This window comes from Episyrphus balteatus (genome assembly GCF_945859705.1).
Source record: "Episyrphus balteatus chromosome X unlocalized genomic scaffold, idEpiBalt1.1 SUPER_X_unloc_1, whole genome shotgun sequence".
Classification (NCBI taxonomy): domain Eukaryota; kingdom Metazoa; phylum Arthropoda; class Insecta; order Diptera; family Syrphidae; genus Episyrphus; species Episyrphus balteatus.
This window is the reverse complement of record NW_026605125.1, coordinates 62,501-67,500: the sequence shown is the minus strand read 5'-3', so window position 1 is coordinate 67,500 and position 5,000 is coordinate 62,501. Positions and strand designations below refer to the sequence as shown.

Sequence of the window (5,000 nt, the reverse complement as noted above, 5' to 3'; positions counted from 1 at the left end):
TTGAGGTATATATTATATTTTAATATTATGAATTTTTACAAATCCAATAATATAACATGCGCATTTGATAAATCAAAAGCAGCTTATTTAGCATAGTATCACAACCCTCAACCATATGTAGTCCAAGCAGCACTTCAAAATTAATTAAAGTACATAACAGCATGGACTGCTATATGCGTTCAAAATGTCGATGTTCATGTGTCCTGCAGTTCACACGATGACGCACAGTTTGCTGCGTTCTTCATCGACCCATGAGCCAAGTGATCCACCGCTTAGAGTATTATTATTTTTTTATTTTATATTTAGTCAATTTTTTTTTTTAAGAAATAAAAATTTATTTCTTTTTATATTTTATGTATTTTTTTTATGTTGCGAATGTCCAATTCCAAAGAATCGTTAACTTATAAATTTCTTTTAAAGAAATCTAAGTACAACATTTTTATACATTTTTATTTTTATATATATATATCGTTACAACTTATGCTATGCGTTTTAGCCGGATAGTACCGGGATATTGTCCAAGTACGACACCTTTAGGGGTTAATTCGTCGCAACGTATACACGCCACGCCGAAGGGCGGGTTTTTACACCCAGGAGGATATTACCCCGAAGGGTACGACACCTTTGTTTTTTCGACTTTTGCTCTAGCAAGTTTGTTTATGCATATATATATTTTCATAAGCGTCACTATTTCGATGACGATGACAATTGGCTACCATTTAAATATTTTGTTCATATTTTTTTTTGAAAAAAAAAGACCGAATGCATTACTTATAGTAATACACCCAGTCTAATTTGTTTTTGTATTTTGGTTATAACGTCACTATTTAGATGACAACACCATTTGGCTACGATTTAAATATTTTGTTCATATTTTTTTTTGAAAAAAAAAGACTGAATGCATTACATATAGTAACACACCCAGTCTAATTTGTTTTTGTATATTGGCTAAAAACGTCACTATTTAGATGACGACACCATTTGGCTACCATTTAAATATTTTGTTCATATTTTTTTTTTGAAAAAAAAAGACTGAATGCATTACTTATAGTAACACACCCAGTCTATTTTGTATTTGTTTTTTTTTTATTATATATATATCGTTACAACTTATGCTATGCGTTTTAGCCGGATAGTACCGGGATATTGTCCAAGTACGACACCTTTAGGGGTTAATTCGTCGCAACGTATACACGCCACGCCGAAGGGCGGGTTTTTACACCCAGGAGGATATTACCCCGAAGGGTACGACACCTTTGTTGTTCGACTTTTGCTATAGCAAGTTTGTTTATTCATATATATATTTTCATAAGCGTCACTATTTCGATGACGATGACAATTGGCTACCGTTTAAATACTTTGTTCTTAATTTTTTTTGAAAAAAAAAGACTGAATGCATTACTTATAGTAACACACCCAGTCTAATTTGTATTTGTATTTTTACTTCTTTTGAAGTATTCTTTTTTGTATTTGTTTATATATTTATTGTATATTTTATACATTTTGTACCATAATTGTACATTTTTATTTTTATATTTTATTTTTCTTTTTTATATATATTAAATATATATAAATTTTATTTTATTGGAAAAATCACGTTAATGATCCTTCCGCAGGTTCACCTACGGAAACCTTGTTACGACTTTTACTTCCTCTAAACCATCAAGTTTGGTCAACTTCTGCGAAACAACCGTAACACGTTAGCGTCACAGTGATCACGTCCGGAGACCTCACTAAATAATTCAATCGGTAGTAGCGACGGGCGGTGTGTACAAAGGGCAGGGACTTAATCAATACGAGTTAATGACTCGCACTTACTAGGAATTCCAAGTTCATGTGAACAGTTTCAGTTCACAATCCCAAGCATGAAAGTGGTTCAGCGGTTTACCCGGACCTCTCGGTCTAGGAAATACACGTTGATACTTTCATTGTAGCGCGCGTGCAGCCCAGGACATCTAAGGGCATTCCAGACCTGTTATTGCTCAATCTCATTATTGCTAGACGCAATTTGTCCATTTAAGAAGCTAGTGTCCTTATAATGGGACAAACAAACAGGTACGACTCCACTAACATAAACACATTCAAACACAATTATATTTTACTATATTCATGAATGAAGGCTATGAAAGCTTCAACATCATAATCCTGAAAGCATCTATTTAATATATTTGAGTCTCGTTCGTTATCGGAATTAACCAGACAAATCACTCCACGAACTAAGAACGGCCATGCACCACCACCCATAGATTCGAGAAAGAGCTATCAATCTGTCTTACACGCTTATGTTCGGACCTGGTAAGTTTTCCCGTGTTGAGTCAAATTAAGCCGCAGGCTCCACTCCTGGTGGTGCCCTTCCGTCAATTCCTTTAAGTTTCAGCTTTGCAACCATACTTCCCCCGGAGCCCAAAAGCTTTGGTTTCCCGGGAAGCGACTGAGAGAGCCATAGAAGTAGCTACACCCAATTGCTAGCTGGCATCGTTTATGGTTAGAACTAGGGCGGTATCTGATCGCCTTCGAACCTCTAACTTTCGTTCTTGATTAATGAAAACATCTTTGGCAAATGCTTTCGCTTAAGTTAGTCTTACGACGGTCCAAGAATTTCACCTCTCGCGTCGTAATACTAATGCCCCCAATCTGCTTCTATTAATCATTACCTCTTGATCTAAAAACCAATGAAAGTAGATCAGAAGTCTTATTTCATTATTCCATGCACAAAATATTCAGGCATTTGGAGCCTGCTTTAAGCACTCTAATTTGTTCAAAGTAATTGTAACGGCCCACAACAGCACTCGATGAAGAGCACTGAAGCAGGTTTTAATAGGAGGAATACATAATGGTACATAAGTATCATAAATGTATAAGAACTCCACCGATAATACGCTTGCATACATAAGGTAATGTACAATCCACAATTGTAGTTGTACTACCCGTATGAAGCACAAATTCAACTACGAACGTTTTAACCGCAACAACTTTAATATACGCTATTGGAGCTGGAATTACCGCGGCTGCTGGCACCAGACTTGCCCTCCAATTGGTCCTTGTTAAAGGATTTAAAGTGTACTCATTCCAATTACAGGGCCTCGGATATGAGTCCTGTATTGTTATTTTTCGTCACTACCTCCCCGAACTGGGAGTGGGTAATTTACGCGCCTGCTGCCTTCCTTAGATGTGGTAGCCGTTTCTCAGGCTCCCTCTCCGGAATCGAACCCTGATTCCCCGTTACCCGTAGCAACCATGGTAGTCCTAGATACTACCATCAATAGTTGATAGGGCAGACATTTGAAAGATCTGTCGTCGGTACTAGACCATACGATCGGCAAATTATCTAGAGTTCAACCATTATAACGATTTCCGAAGAAATCGCTTGGTTTTAGCCTAATAAAAGCACACGTTCCAAAAGGTCCGTGTTTATATTGCATGTATTAGCTCTAGAATTACCACAGTTATCCAAGTAACTGTTAACGATCTAATAAACCATAACTGATATAATGAGCCTTTTGCGGTTTCACTTTTAATTCGTGTGTACTTAGACATGCATGGCTTAATCTTTGAGACAAGCATATAACTACTGGCAGGATCAACCAGAATAATGTTATAATATTTTATTTTTAATATTATTTGAAATTTTGAAAAATAACATCAATCTCCTCTCAATAAATCCAATGATAAAGTTTTTATTTTTTTTTTTTTTATTTATTTATATTTATACATACTTTTTGTTTTATATCCTCCCTAATAGGGATAATTATTATTTTATTTTTTTTACCAACACAATTTTTATTTGTATATATTTTTTGGTAAATTTATTTTTATTTTTATTTATTTGTATGTATTTTGTATGGGTATTTTGTATGGGTATTTTGTATTTTTACTTTTATCTGGAAAATGAGGGAAAATGCATTTCACAAAGGTTTCATATAACAACTATTTTTATTTTAACAAAGAGAACTCCTACCGTATGGTGAACTCTGATATTGTTAAATTTTAGTGTAGCACCTTTCACAAATACATATCAATGATTATTTTCAAATTTCTAATATTTTCTTTTACTTCAATATATTGAAGTGTTTTTGGAATATTTTTATAAAATAAACCATTTATTTATGATATAGAATTAATAATTCTTTTTAATAATTTTTCTTTATGAACATTTTTATGTTCAACAAATAATCCCAATTGGAAATTAATATTTATTATTTTTTTTTCGACATTACTTTACTTAAAGTATTTTTTTTTGACATCTTTGCCACAAAGCCAGTGTTCTTAGCCACAACGCCGTGGTACCACTTTTGGTGAAAACGAGGTGCGAGTCCCCGCCCAATCATAATACCACATTACCAGTAAGTTAATTCGTTGCAACTTAAAAAGCCACATCGAAAGAGGTTTACATACATGTTTCCTTAACATCAAAATATGCGCCCCCTTTGGTAGTTTGAGTTTTTTTCACAACAAAGTGGAGGTAAATAACATGACCAAACTAATAACTTCATATTTTCCTCTTTTTGGATCGAAAATGCTCGATTCCGTAAAATAGATTTGAAACATACTTGGATACATTCGGTTCGGCGAATTTTCACAAAAAAAGTTGACCCTTTTTTTGGGACTTAGTGCAATTTTTGAAAAATTTTGTATGGGAAAAAGTCAACTTTTTCCAGAAATCCGAAAAAAGGCCCAAAAACGCACTTGGTTGCGGTCGAGTTTTACTAGGGTAGGAAAAACCACTTGCAACCAAGTGTTCGACTTAGAAAAATTTTGGACATAAAATTTTTGGAAAAAAATTTTCTACTTAATAAATCGGAAAAATGGCCCAAAAACGCACTTGGTTGCGGTCGAGTTTTACTAGGGTGGTAAAAGTCAATTTTCAATGTTGAAAATTTTTTTCGACTTTTTTATATAATATATGTTATTCAGAACAACTAAATCGACTGAGTAAATGGCCCAAAAACGCACTTGGTTGCGATCGAGTTTTACTAGGGTGGTAAAACTCAATTTTCAAT

The 5,000-nt window shown here is 34.2% G+C and overlaps 2 non-coding genes across 2 annotated transcripts; both read right to left on the bottom strand.

Moving 5' to 3' along the window:
* Positions 1-101: 101 nt before the first annotated feature.
* Positions 102-280, bottom strand: LOC129920757 (5.8S ribosomal RNA). The gene has a single exon (XR_008773313.1). It is a non-coding gene; the product is annotated as a 5.8S ribosomal RNA (ribosomal RNA).
* A 1,319-nt stretch (positions 281-1,599) lies between these two features.
* LOC129920858 (small subunit ribosomal RNA) lies at positions 1,600-3,591 on the bottom strand. Its single transcript, XR_008773394.1, has one exon. It is a non-coding gene; the product is annotated as a small subunit ribosomal RNA (ribosomal RNA).
* Positions 3,592-5,000: the final 1,409 nt, after the last annotated feature.